This window comes from Podarcis filfolensis, assembly GCF_964270895.1.
Source record: "Podarcis filfolensis genome assembly, chromosome: 5".
NCBI classification, from domain to species: domain Eukaryota; kingdom Metazoa; phylum Chordata; class Lepidosauria; order Squamata; family Lacertidae; genus Podarcis; species Podarcis filfolensis.
This window is the reverse complement of record NC_139608.1, coordinates 72137063-72151968: the sequence shown is the minus strand read 5'-3', so window position 1 is coordinate 72151968 and position 14906 is coordinate 72137063.

Genomic DNA, 14906 nt, shown 5'->3' with positions numbered 1-14906 from the left:
GGAAGTCAAATGTCCGACGTGGCTTCCGCGGCTTCCGATTGAGTGCAGGAAGTTCCTGCAGCCAATAGGAAGCCGCGCCTTGGTTTTTGAATGGTTCTGAGAGTTGAATGGACTCCCAGAATGGATTAAGTTTGACAACCAAGGTACCACTGTAATTCTTAGGGCTGTGCCCGGATCCTGAATGGAATTGGACCTATTTCAGTCATCCTAGGCGTCTGCCGGATCATGTTGAAATAGCCCCAGGATTTCCTGGGGTCAGAGTGGGTCCACCCAAAGTGATTTGGGGCTGTCGAAAGGTGTGTGTGTGTCTGTCTGGTGGCATATAATGGTTGGAGAAGGAGATGTGCAAGCAGTCCGTGCACATCTTTCACCCCCCCCCAACTGCATGACTGTGCAATCCTAGTCAGACTGGGGTTGTGCTAGATCAGTCCCTGAATTTGGGGGATTGCACACAACTCTAGCAATTACAAGTCTTGGACCCGTGAGAGTGGGTGCCCAGGGCACACCAATGTCATTGTGGCGTGCGCGGGTTGTGTCGGCACCCCCACAGCATGCTGATGTCACTTGTACACATCGCGGGCGTGTGCGTGCACCGCCGAGTGAAACCTTGGGGGGATCCGGTCCCTTCATTTAAAATTTTTGGGTGCTCAGGCACCCAGGGCCCCGCACAGTCAGCACCTATGAGCATGCACCTCCTTGTAGTCTCTACAGCCACAGCAGATGCTGTACTTCTCTATTGGCTTGACTTTACCCCCGAAAGGCACATTTTTCCATTGTCTCCTGAGACAGATGGATGCCAACATCAGTTTAGCCCTGTGCTTGGATCACAGGCTGCTCTGCATATTAGGAGCACCTGCAGCAACAGTTTCTGACCTGTAAAATGTGGAAATCAGCCACATTGATTTCAGTGTGATTTGCTTCCAAGTCAGCCTTAGACTGGCCTTAGACTTCTTAATTTCAACACTGGGATCCCCCCCCCAGAAGATAAGCCAGCCCCACAAAGATTCTCTTCATAGCATATAAAGAGTTTAACAATGTGGAAAGAAACCCATTCCCTGTAGGGACTTGTGTCATGGTGGGTGGCCAAAAGTCATCTTGTATTAGTAGCAAAGGACATCTTTTATTCATGGACATGAGAAATAAGAGGGAACTGCAAAAGACACGTTGCTGGATTATGATACAAAAATAATATGGAAGACACTGACAAATTGGCTCCTTGACAAAATGTCACTTACTGTTTGAACGCTGCATATTTTAAAATCTAATTTAAAGCTGCTTATCAAGTTTTCTCTCTCACAGGTTCTTTTATTAACTTTTACGTCTACACTGGATATACATATCCATCTGAGAGACATGATTACCCAGAGCATTACTGTGCACACAAAATGTTCCTTCGCCTCATCTTGGCTGCCCTTTCTTATTTCAATATGTGATTCTCCACTGTCAGTGGGATTTCTTGGTGGGACACTGGCAGTTCATGCTGCTAGCAGAAGTAAAATACTAGCATATTGCCTTCATTTTTAGGGGTCTGGAGGAAGTATTCCAGCCACTGGCTCCTGGTAGAGTTATCAATAAAGGAACGTAGGAAGTGGCCTTATTCGATATCAGAGCATCGGCCGTCAAGCTTATTGTTGTCAACACTGACAGAGGCTTCAGAAAGGGGTTTTCTCTACCTGGAGATTCCAGGTACCTGGCAAATCACTGTTGGTTTTTGCACCTTGTCAGAAAAAAAACTTGTTGCTGGAATGGTTGTTCTTCAGGGTTCAACTCTTCTCTCTATAGAAGTTTCATCTTGCAGTGGGAAGTATTTCGTCTCTAGAGCACGTAGGTGTGAATGATAAGGCACCTTACAGTGCACAGCCGGTCTTTTCACAACTGGCAGTTCTAGAGGTATATTTTGAACAGCAGCTAGCCTGTTGCAAGACAATGCGGTTTCCTAGGAGGTATTTAATAAAAAGAAGAAACATGCTTCTAGCTTTAAAACAAATGCAGTGTAAAGTAGGTTGGCTGGGGGTGGGGGGGAGGGGGGCTTCAGTAATGTGAAACAGTGTGATTGTAAGTGGACCATCCCAGGATATGAGAATTGGGATGCTTCAAGGATATGTAAAGTCCGTTGGGCTGTCGTCATCTAAATACTTGTGCTGATGCAAGGATTAGCGCTAGTGCAAGGAGAGTTTCTCCATCTCCTCCCCTGTGCATGCCATCCCTATATCTGCTCTCAGATGTTGGTGGAACCCCCCCCCCAGAATTGATTTAAGGGGTGCATGGGAGGAGGAGATTGGGAGAACATTCCATTGCGCTAGGAGAAATTCTTGTGTTGACACAACATTCACCTTACAGCATTATGTTAGGTACAATCCAAAGCTTGTGAAATCTTGAAGGGTATGCCATAACCCGAAAAATTCTACCCTACCTCCACCTTGACCTTCCCAATTCATTCCGCTGCAACCCTAAGATACCTGGTTCTGCTGTGGGCTAGACCTTGACTTGCGGACTCAATTATGGTTGTCTAGCTTTGCCTTACTCCTTTTGGAAAGCAAAAGTTGACAACCTTAAGCCCAGCCTACAGCCATCACTGGCATGGCAGGTGGCTAAATGATGCAACAGTGCAGTTTTGTGACATCATCAGTGTTACAGAATCATCAGAACTTCCACAACCAACTCAAATTTCCTCTTGAATTTGTTTGCACAGTCTCTGACAGTAACTTTTCTGCTCCCCCCCTTTCTACTTCCTGCTGAAGCTTTTTTTTTTTGGGGGGGGGGTATTTTTTAGTAAATATGCTAATAGCTACAGCTACTCCAGATTGCATGCTTAGTCCCTGGTGCATGGAAAGAAACATCAAATGAGGTATACAAAATGGGATATTAAATTACATTTCTGAAGGGCCAGGCATAGATATTTCAACTGTAAGCATTAATGGAAAATTACCCCATCACCTCCACCAGAGGAAGAAGGCTATTTTCTTGATAGCTCATGCTATCTTACACCATGTTCCTACATGGTAGATGTCCAAAGATGTTAATGCCATGCTTGTAATGTTCCTTTCAAACTTTCCAGCTTGAATAGTTGGGAAGACAGCAAGCTGTTTATAATTTTATTGTCCTTTTTGTAAGCTGCTAATGCAGTGAAAGGCAGGGTATGCATGATATTAAAAGAATTATATGGAAGTTAAATTATATATTGGCTGATAGCCAACTTAGTCCTATTCGGAGTAGTTCCATAGACACCAATGGACTTAGTTATTTATACCTACAGAGGGGAGCCTTCAAAACTTTAAGCCTCATATCTGAAATCCCAGCAAGACTACACCACATGATTTTTCTCTCCATGTAGTTTGTCCTACAGTGCCAAGATTCATAAACTTGAAGTACAATAAGCCTTGTTGAGAAGGCAGTATGTTTGACTGCATGTCAGCAAACAGAATCAGTTAGCAAGGCATGCTGCCAGTACATAGAATCTGCCTTATGCAGAGTGAAACCATTGGTTCATCTAGCTCAGTTTTGTCTACACTGACTGGCAGCCACCTGTTCGCCAGCATTTCAGGCAGGGAACATTCACAGCCCTGCCTAGAGAAGCTGGGCAAGTAGATGCTCTAACATTGAACTTTTCCCTTAAGAGAGACCTGTGCTAGCAGGAGTGGTTAGCAGCAATTTTGCCCTTTGTATGACAGAAGTGACATTCACTGCTTTAACAAAATATGTGTATGTGTGTGCATGCATCTATATATATATATATATATATGTTAAGAAAGAAGGAATAAATACGGTTTATTATATCTTTTTACATATGATAAATATCCACTGAGAACCTGATGTTTAATGGTGATGTATGTGAAAAACATGAATGTTTTTAATTTTAATTGGTCGTGTATGCATGCGTTTTCAAACTGAGTGCAGGAAAACCCACATCTGAAGTGGTTCTCTGGAGATGCTCAAATTGTTCCACCATGGTTCTTCTCTGTGTATCCTACTGAAGGATTTTTTAATGCTATAAATCATTTTATCCATGCGTAATTAATTTTAGCAATAAATGATGCCAAGCATGAAAGGAAAGGCACAAATCAATTTTAAGGAAGTCATTCTGATGACTGGCATGAAATATGTGAGGCTCCTGCTGGCTCTTTAGAGTTGTACCTATCCTCCAGATTATTTGCATGAACGGGTGCTTAAAGGATGCATCGCCCCATCTTGGTGATCACTGAGCACAGCAGAAAGGTGTATTCGTCCCTGTCTCTGATACATTCTCAGAGCCCTCTGTGTTCTGCTCTGCTTCAGAAGTGGTTTGAGCTGTCAGACATTGCCTATTGGGATGGCACTCAGTGCTGGGGAGGGACACCATGCACTCATCAGCAGTGGTGTCCTTCTAAACCATTTTGTTCAAATTCCACATTGGAATTCAGGAATTTGACTTAACATTCATAGCCCCTGTGTGGCATAGCTGTCAACTTACAGATTTGAAAATAAGGGACCAGCAGCCAAAATAAGGGACCTGCAGCCTCACCTGTTCCAGGCACTCCAGTCTTCCTGTCCTCCTGCAGTCTGGTCAAACTCATGCTGGTAGCTTCGAGAACACTGTCCAACCAACTTTGTAACCAGAGGTTCAACTGAATAGAATCTGAATCACATGCACCACAAGGCCTATGCAGCCTCAACTTAAGATGGCTCCCCGGCCTGGCTTTGCACTGCAAAGTTTGTAGCAGCATGTGCAACAAAATGGCGTCCAGCATTCAAAAAACCCCTCAGCTTGCATTAACTAGCCACACACAAGGCATGCAAGCTCCACCCCCCAGTCGTTCTTAGACTTCTTATTGGGTGAGCAACACAGCCAAGCAACACAGTTGGAGCTTCCCTCCTCCCTGGCCGGCAGGGAGGGAGGGAGAGGAGCTGCTTCCTTTGAAATTTAAGGGACATCATTTAAGGGACATTTAAGGGATATCTATCAATAAGGGACAGCAGCGGGACATGGCACTGGAATAAGGGACTGTCCCTTCAAATAAGGGACACTTGACAGCTATGCTGTGTGGGTAAACCTCTGAGAGGGAATCTCAGTGGGGAAAAATGTCAGAGGACACTGGTGCTAATAGGCTATTGCTGTGACTCCGCCCCACTGGATGAGCCACATTGATTTATTGATTGCTTTATCTACTTTGATTTATATACCACCCTTGCTAAGGTAACCAAGTGTGGCAGAGTACCATCAGGTCAATTGGGAGCCAGTGATATGTGTGATCTCTGGCCTGGGCTCCTGCCTGCCTTCAAGGCACATGGTTCTTGGAAAGATGAGGAACAGCTGGACTAAGCATCTCTCAGGCCATTGATGGTTCTGACCAAAACTGATGATATGTGTGTTCCTTGCCTGGGGTGGATCTACACACAGGGAAAACACCCCCCACTATAAATGAGTCAGAAATTAAATCATTATAAAAGAAAAAAAAGTGCTATGTAAAATTGCATAGAAAAGTTTCCTGCTCCACAGTACCATCTGGTGTTGCATGTTTATAATACATTCAACACACGTTTATAACACACGCTGTTTTTGGACTAATGTAGCTGAGTCCCTGGTCTTCCTTACTTGTTTCTTTCTAGTTATTATCTGGGGACTAGACACCAAAGTATACTCTACCTGAGAAGGAAGAAAGACAGGTGTTTGAGCCTACACAATGGTCTTGTCAAGCAAACTCAAATTTATTACATATCCTTTTACAGCCAAATCAATAATCACCTTGGAGTATAATTCTATGCATGTTTACACGGAAGTGTTTTCAGTAGGGATTCTTCCCAGGTAAATGTGCATAGGAATAAAACCCCTTTTTATGACCATTTTGTACAGATACCACAACTTCATTAACTCTGGTAGAATTCACAAATATATATGTATTACAAAACACTTCAATTTGCTTGCTCTCACAGTAAGATTTGTCAACTAGAAGTACTTCTATCAATCTACATTCTGAGAGATGAAATTTATTTCATTTTTGCAATTTGCAGGGCACTGAGACTGAGTGACAGTGACTTAGGCTGCAGTCCTAACCCATTTTACCTGGGTGTGAACCCCACTGGGACGCGGGTGGCGCTGTGGGTTAAACCACAGAACCTAGGACTTGCTGATCAGAAGGTCGGCGGTTCAAATCCCTGTGACTGGGTGAGCTCCCATTGCTTGGTCCCTGGTCCTGCCAACCTAGCAGTTCGAAAGCATGTCAAAGTGCAAGTAGATAAATAGGTACCGCTCCAGCGGGAAGGTAAATGGCGTTTCCGTGTGCTGCTCTGGTTCGCCAGAAGTGGCATAGTCATGCTGGCCACATGACCTGGAAACTGTACTCCGGCTCCCTCAGCCAATAAAGCGAGATGAGTGCCGCAACCCCAGAGTCAGCCACGACTGGACCTAATGGTCAGGGGTCCCTTTACCTTTAAACCCCACTGAGTTTGACAGGATTGACTTCTGAGTAGACATGATTAGCCTTGTACTGTTAATCAAGGTTACCCAGTGAGCCAATGTTTGTGCTGGGTTTACCAACTTGCTTTCCAGTGTTTAAAAATCATACGAGGGACCAGCCTTTGACTGCTTCATAACTGGCTGAAAACATGGAAATGAAAGAGTAAAGTTTGCTCAGTAAGGTATAAAAATGGGAAGTACATTTGCCACAGCAAAACAACTGCACTCTGGGCCACTAAGTGCCCTGCTTTTAAATCAAAAGATGATGGAAAGAATGAAAATTGGTTGAGCACAACCTGGTTTTTGTTGTTGTTGTTTGTTTGTTTTCATGTCACTGCCCCTTACAGTGGGAGATTTTGAAATTACAGCATCCTCATCGCTTACAATGGTGGCCTTTTCAGCATACTGGGAAATGCCATTTAGTGACATGAATGAAGATTACGGGAAGACACTAAAACATTTTAATAATGAAGGCAAAACGCCTCATGTATGCCATTGGGCTTTGACCCCGGTCCATAATACTGGTGTGCAGCTCAGTTCAATGTGACGTTATAAACGGTGGGAGTTAAGAATTCAGTGCAATTAAGCAGCACTCTAGTGTGGCGTTTCGCCTTAAGTGATCTGAATATATTTCCCGCTGCTTATAAAGTGGCAAAATCCTTGAGCTTGGAACATTATATAGGCACCAGGGTGGGGCAGTCCCCCACAGTGTTTCAGACTACAGGACTATTCCTCAGGAGAACTCATACATTTGGCTGTTATATCTCATCCCAAACAAAAGGTGACAGGAACATCAGAAATTGCTTTATAGCAGCTCAGTCTCTGTGTCCATCTATTGTGACTGGCTGCAGCCTCCCCCTTGGGTAGGAAGCTTTCACACACCTCAGTTATTTGAATCTTTTTTTAAAACTAGAGATGTCAGGGAGCTGGTTCATTTAGCAGGCGAAACATGTGTTCTGTCACTAAGCAGTGGCCTCAAACAACTTTAACTTAAATGCATGGCTTTTCCCCAATTCAGACTGCATCCACACCCACACATTTAAATAACTCTTGTACCACTTTAACAGCCATAGCTCTTCTCCCCAAATCCTGGGAACTTCAGTTTGTTAAGGCTGCAGGGAATTGTGACGGGTAAAGTACAGTTTCCAGGGGTTTTGTGGGGGGGGGGGGAGCCATGACTATAAAGTGGTGTAAGAGTACTTGAAATGGATATTGTGGATGTGACATCAGTGTTGAGTTCCTCAGTTGGAACTTGCTCTGAATCTTTTTACCCTTCCTCCCAGAATTCTCTTCACCGCACTCCGTACTAAAACCAGAGATGGCCTCCCCTGCCTCCAGACTCACAGTGCCCTTTGAAGATGTAGTAAATAGCAGAGGAGGAGGAGGTCCTCTGCCACATAGGTGGGGAGCCTGTGGACCTCCAGATGCTGATGGATACAACTCCCTTCATCCCTGACCATTAGCTGTGCTGGCTGGGGCCGCTGGGAGTTGTAGTCCAAAAACCTCCGGAGGGTCACACCCTGCTCTATAGTCAGGGACCTGCACACCTTAAGTAGCATCATCTCCTGCATGTACCTCATACTCTCCAACATTTCTCTGATGAAAATAGGGACATCCTATTCTATTATTATTATTACCCTAGCCATCTGACTAGGTTGCCCCAGTCACTCTTGGTGTCTTCCAACCTATATAAAAACATAATAAAACATTAAATGTTAAACTCCCCTATACAGGGCTGTCTTCAGATGTCTTCTAAAGGTTGTATACTTACTTATCTCCTTGGCTTGTGGGTCATATAACTCCATACCCTCCAATATTTCTCCAATGGAAATAAGGACGTCCTAAGGAAAAGTGGGACATTCCAGGATCAAATCAGAAACCGGGATGGCTTCTGTAGATCTGGGACTGTCTCTGGAGAACAGGGATACTTGGAGGGTCTGTGTACCTCCTGGTTTCTTCAGATCTGTTGTGGAGGCACGGCCCTGTGTCTTTCACAGAAATGTGAATGGGAAGGATGCAAATCTGTACTTTCTCTGTGGTGACATACTGCCATTGTGGAAATGCAGCCAAGCAAAGCCCAGCTGGAGGCATCTCCATGGACCTCTCCACACTTAGTTAAGATGTAGCTGTTCCAGAAAGCATGTCTTGCCGGTTAAGCTGGAGCTGGTGCCTTTCTCTGTTGGGACATAACCTGGAATCCTTTTGGCTGCGTTTCATGCCGGTTGTTTGTTTCTCATAGTGTTTGGGGGATGTTTTTATTGTAATTGTTTGTGTTTATTGCACAGTACGCAGCTTTGAGTGTTCTCTTTTTGGCAGAGATTGTGAGATAGAAATTTCAATTAATTAATTAATATTTGGCAAAGAAATGAGAGAAAGCAGCTGGAGCGGTGGTGGTGGGAGCAATGGTGAGTAGCCGCAACACTTTTCAGTACCATTCTGAAATATATTCTGGGAGTGAGCCCTGACACAGATTTAGCCCCAGTGCAAATTTTGCCACAAACACACACTCTCCTGCTGCATATAATTTAAGGATGCTGCATATGCTATCCCCACCGCTTTCCCATATTCATAATTAGTGTTGTGGGATAGATTTTTTTGTTTTGCTGTTATTTGTTTGTGTTTATTGTGAAGATTTCATAGGAGACAGCATCTGAATATTCTACTTCAAGCACTGAAGTGTCTTGGGAAGGCTTGTGTTGCTACACCAAGGGAAGGCACTATAGACATTCATCCTTTGCTGTGATTTTTAATAGATATGGCACTGAAGGAGGAAATCTATCCTGAACGCAAGCAATTCCTTTTTGAGGAGGAGTCCATATTTCCCAAACCCCCTCCCCCAAAGTTAGTGTGTCCTGTGCTTAATATTAGCTGTTGGCTTATTGATTACTCTTTATACAAACATGCTAATTCATTTTTCCTTTAACCTCTGAGACTTTGGACTACAGGTCTGCTTCTGCAGTTTATTGAAGAACAAGCTCCTTAGTTCTTAGCTAGTCACTGAATGTGAGAGAGCTTGGAAAAGGCAATGCTCTCTAGAGGGCAGGCTTTGTCTAGTTATGCCTTGAAAGGTTTTCCTGAAAGGCCGAAACGGCAACTTTTGAAAATCATTTCCTCCCCAGATGTTGAAACATTCTTTATTTTAATATTCCAACCATGCCCTTCTGCTAAATGTGGTCTTCAAGGTACGTATGTTTTAGCAAACGAAACTACAGCAGACATGTGGCTGCAAGTGAACAGAGCCTTCCTGAAATGTACTCACTGCTTCCTTCTCATAACGTGTCTTTTCTCATATCTGGGATGTAGTGTAGCATTGTACATTTGGGGTGAATCCAGCTGGGTCCTTTGCACTAATGGAGAAGGGCTTTTGAACCAGCGGATGGTTCCATTGATGGAAGAAGAAGGGGGGCCATTTTTGTTCTTTCACTCCCCTGATTCCACCTTGTAGACTCCACCTCCCTCCCTGTTAGGGAAGATTACCCAACTCTCTGGAGCAGATTTCTTGGGGGTGCTGCTGCGGGTAGCAGCAGGGAAGGGAAATTGCCAAGAATGGCCTCTTCCACTAGCAGAGGCCTCACCTACGTCAAAATTCCTTCCGTGAGTGCAAGGCCACTAACTGACCGCCATTAGTTGTGGGTGGGTAGGTAGGTAGGGAAATTCATTACATTACTAGTCGCATCATAGAAAGCGAAGCTTCCCAATATGGAGAAGGAATTGAAAAAGCAAAACAGGAAGGGCCTGCTGGTACCCCCTCCATGTCTACTGTAATGTGTTGTTTGGCTACAAGCCAGATCAGAGAAGCTCCTTTTTTGTTTCTCAAGTTAACCTTGAAATGTGTTAAGTGGCTACGTGCATTTATTCCATTGTGTGCTTACTGTCAAAATATGCTGTGGAGAGCATCCTGGCATTCGTTTATTTATTAATTTATTTTAAAGATTTATGCCTTGCCCTTCAACAAATTCTCAGGGTACACTGTAAAGAATCAGCATTACAGTGAAAACAACTTAAAACAAAAACATTAAGCCTACATTTTGGCTTACATAGAATTGAATTGTAGAGTTGGAAGGGACTATGAGGGTCATCTAGTCCAACCTCCCACAATGCAAGAATCTTTTGCCTAACATGGGGCTTGAACCCACAACCCTGGGATTAAGAGCCTCATGCTCTGCTGATTAAGCTATGTTGCAGCTTCCCTGTGGTGTGTTTTCACTCCAGTAATGGAGGGAGGGAGGGAGGATGCGTCCAGAAGTGAATTTGCTGTGTTCTTTAACATGCAAAATACCACAAGGCAGTGCCTGAGCAAAAGCTGGTATCCAACCAAGTAGTGTACTTCCACGTAAGACTACAACTCCTATCATCCCTGACTGGGACTGGATGGGAGTTGGAGTTGAATAACACATGGGGAACACCACATTGACTAATCCTGATCTACTAGATTGAACTGACTGATGTACCAGCACTGAGAGGAAGAAATCTCTAAAGTGATGCTATTTTCTTTGACTAAGGTATGGTTTTTGTGTTAGATTGAACAAATTCATACTGTCAGTATCTTTCGAAATGGCAGATATAGTGAAAATGCAACTGATGTTCAGTTACAAAACTGTTGTAAAGAACTGAAGGTTATGAGTGGCAAACACTGTCAATCTTCCCTGTGTGCCGTGTTTCATGTTGAATGTCAGGGTTTTTTTGGGGGGGGGGGCTTAAATCACACAAGTTGGGAGATTTAACAATGTTCCAGGTACTTTGCTGCAAGGTTATCTGTTCTAGAAGAATCAGATCTTTCACCAGGGCAAAATGGAGCCCATTCACTGCATCAAGGATGCAGATCCCAGATCAAGGCTTCCTTGAACCGTGGCAATGACTAAGGCTCATGAACTATATGTCATCGCACAGGCTAAGCTTTGGCAATCGATTGTAAACGAAAGTATGCTGGCGTACAGGCTTCTCTTCGGGAATCTATTACAAAGCAAATCAGCAACATCCTCAAACCTAAATGGCCTGTGTAATTCTAGGCTGGATCTACACTGCTGTGTTTAATGTTATTAGAACGATATTAGATATATTGTTCTAAAATGCCACAGGGCATATTTGCAAAGTACGGTAAATGCTGTCTCCCTACTTCTGGGTGCTCTGCAGCGCCCTCTGGTGCCACATTTTAATAACGCATTATGAACGTTAAAAGTAGGACATCATGTATCCATATAGTTAGCAAAACCATTCCTTAACCCTTCCTCAACATTAAAAACCATGAGTGTAAATCCACCCCTAGTCTGGATTGACTGCATTGAAGTGCCTTATTTCTCTCCAGCTTGCAAAACATGGACCTGACAGCTAAAGATGTGGTACATACCCAGGCAATTGCTCCATTTTGCTCTTTTGTCCGACCGGTCCTAAACATTTCCAGTCTCATAGAAGAAATATTTAGCTACTGAGCCACACTGCTAAACCTAGATTCTTGTTTGCGAGATGCAATGTGTAAATGTGTTTGTTAGGTGAACTGCTGTCTCCATGAACAATACTTTGTGTGATAGATCTCTGAGCAATGATGATTCTTCTGCCTAGCCTAAGATGATTTGCCTCTGGTTAGAGAGCACATTTCAACTGCCTCTTGCTGGTAATTCTGCAAATGCAGTTTGATTCAAATCCAAAATGAATTCCGATGCTTCTTGATTTTAATCTCTATCTGACTTTCGTTCTGGTGCACATCTAATATATTGACGTATATCTTCCTCAAACTGATGATGGTATCTCACTTCGCTGCTCTCCAATATCGTTGAATTAAGACATCAGAATAATTAATGCTGCTGCCAGATCAACAATGATGCTCCTTTCCATTCCACAGAGCAAGTCTCAGTCTAATTTTAATGTGGAAGCATCAGCGAGAGAAGACTTCATTGCCATTAAGAACCAGTTAAACATTAATTAATGGCCATTTAGAGCTTTACGGGGACATGTTTAGTGAAAAATGCCCCATTGGCAGAATAGGAATTGCCTTCTAATTATCACATGGCTTTGAAAAATTACCTGTGTATCTGTACTATTATTCCTTACAATTTGATGGCATGTCTCATATCATGATCTATATTGATAAGGAAAAGTACAGAAGTAAAATGAACTGTTACTTCCCATCTTTCTGCTGGATTTGATCAATTTCCAAGTCAATGTGCTCAAACTTGTGTAGCAAGCAGAAATGGAAATGGAAACATTTGTCACCTTTAGAGAGAAATGTGTGCAGAGATTGTTAATATTTGCAAACTCACTGACATTCCGAAAGAGCCCCCCCTCACTCCAGCTACCCCCTTCCCGAAGGAAAAGCATTCTGAGGCACTTCGCTTTGCTCTTTTCTGCTTCATGTTACTATATTTCCTCATTCTGGTTGTGGGGGAAAAAATCAATAGCAGCTATTAATCATTCTCCCTCATGTGCAAAGACTGTGAACACCTTAAAGGTGAAATGCAAAGGTTGGCAGCAACAAAGAAAGGGTATGTGAATTGCCATTAAGTACACCATAAGTGGGGAGACCGTTAAGGTGACAACCACATTCCACTATCTTAGATGTTGTTCTCCACACAGATGAGGATCTTAACCACTTAATGAGCAAGTCTTCTCTGGTTGCAGCCCCCTGCACCTCCCAAAGAGCTCTTTGGGGGATGTCTAAGGGCCAAACAGGGAATATACCAAACTCCTAGACTTTTTTTAGCTCACAAAAATTGTCACTGTATGTCCTGATCTCCCTCTTTTCTTATCCCCTTTGTGGTTGAATTCTACCAGATTCTACTGTTTTGTTTTTGTGTTTGATTCTTTCTGCATTGTACTTTGAAAATATATACTTTCAAAAGGTACCTGCCAGTCACTGCTGTGTGGATGCGTTTCTTAATTTCTAATATAAAACTCACGCAATCCCATTACTAGTAGCAAATGGCACAGGAAAACATAAACAGGTCGAAGAGGTTCAAACCCACCATTCATTTCATATAGTAAGCTTTTTAGGAGAGAATGGGCTCATTTGGGATTCAGAACAAAATGGTTGAGCTTTCCATCCTCAATGTAGTTTTGTCCCTTTAAAAATGAAACCTTGTTCTATAAAACTGTATATTAGCCATTGTGGCCAAAAAGGCTTAGTTGAACCACAAAGCTGCTGGAATGAATAATTGGCCACCTTTCCTATGTGCATACAAAAGTGCTTTGCACATGCACAGATATCATCTCTCTATTCTGGTCACAAAGTTTCGGCCCATAGAGTTCATGATTATGCTCTTCTCACTGACCAATACTGGTGCTGAGAACCTACTAAAGGTGAATGCTAAAGGTACATAAGTTTTTCTTCAGTAGTGTGTTGGTTCTTCAAGTTTGCTACTTACGGGTCTTTGCACTGAAGAAACAAAAGACAAATCTCCAATCTTGAATAAAAGACAATGAATGTTTCTCATTGTGCTTTGTACTCCTCCTGGCTTCTTTAATCAATAGAACGCTCAGTGCTTCCTGGTTCACTGAGACAAAGCAAAAGGTTTGGTGGGAATAGCTCAATAACGTCAGATCCTCCAAAAAGAAGAAGAAGAAGAAGAGTTTGGATTTGATATCCCGCCTTTCACTCCCTTTAAGGAGTCTCAAAGCGGCTAACATTCTCTTTTCCCTTCCTCCCCCACAACAAACACTCTGTGAGGTGAGTGGGGCTGAGAGACTTCAGAGAAGTGTGACTGGCCCAAGGTCACCCAGCAGCTGCATGTGGAGGAGCGGAGACGCGAACCTGGTTCCCCAGATTACGAGACTACTGCTCTTAACCACTACACCACACTGGCAGGTACCTTTTGAGAAGCATAAAAGAACGCCGTTTTACAGGTGGCTGAAAGGATTCTGCTAAGATGTTACAGTGAATACAGCAAATGCCGTATTGACAATCTAAAATATACGTTGGCAAAGCTACAATATGTGTCCAGTGTATGACATCGTGAGAGCTTGGTCTTCTGATCTTGCCAAAGCAGCCCAAGAAGAAGCCAGACTGCAGCATTTCCAATGATGCTGGTGACATAGGAAGGAATCCCAATACTGCTGATAATGAACAACTGCTGGGAAAATGAAATGGCAAATCTCCTATGCAAAGACTCCTATGCAGAGCCGCTGAGGGGCAGGTGCATTAGGCTGCTCCAAAAGGCAAGGGTTGGTTCCGAGTAAGACCAGAACATGGGGGGTGAAAAGGCCACAGTGTTATTGATTACAGCAAGGTAACAGGGATTTACTTCGCAATGTGGCACGGATCTGTTTTCCACTTCGGAATTCTGTTTGAAGAAAACCCCTTCAAGCATTCCTGCTGAGGTCTGCTGCCCATGAGAATTAACCAGAGGGAAGGACCAACATGGTGTAGCTCATGCATCAGGGATCTTGCAGCCAACGAGGTGAGAGCTGTGAGGTCTGGCCCCACTTGAGCCATGACAGGGGGTGATGCATCACCTCAGGGCCCCATGTAGGGGTCTCCCCA